Genomic DNA, 524 nt, shown 5'->3' with positions numbered 1-524 from the left:
GCTCCTTGTTTGTGGCGGGTATTGAGACAACACATTGCACAGCAGAACTTCTGCTGTGGGGAAATACACACACCAATAATATTTGATAGCTGTGAGCAAATTCAGTAACATTTTTTTTGTCATTGTACGTAAAGCTAGTTTAGTAGCGTGATGTACCCGTGGGTAGTGAAATGGACAGATGGTTACTTGAGCTTCTGCTGTGGGGAAATACACACACCAATAATATTTGATAGCTGTGAGCAAATTCAGTAACATTTTTTTTGTCATTGTACGTAAAGCTAGTTTAGTAGCGTGATGTACCCGTGGGTAGTGAAATGGACAGATGGTTACTTAGTTGCAACGGATATCGGTTTACCCATATATCTATTTTTGTGAAACGAAGCCAAATTTGGGATCGTCTGTTAAAGCACCTGCTAATGGTCACAGAGACAAGAGTTAAGAATCAAATTCAATCACAGAGCACTTGGATTTGCTGGGGGGGATGTGATTTTTTGCCAGGTTATATCCCAAAAATAGATTATTTG

This window comes from Gekko japonicus, unplaced genomic scaffold, assembly GCF_001447785.1.
Source record: "Gekko japonicus isolate JY-2015 unplaced genomic scaffold, Gekko_japonicus_V1.1 scaffold68, whole genome shotgun sequence".
Classification (NCBI taxonomy): domain Eukaryota; kingdom Metazoa; phylum Chordata; class Lepidosauria; order Squamata; family Gekkonidae; genus Gekko; species Gekko japonicus.
Note: the sequence above shows the minus strand (reverse complement) of the source record.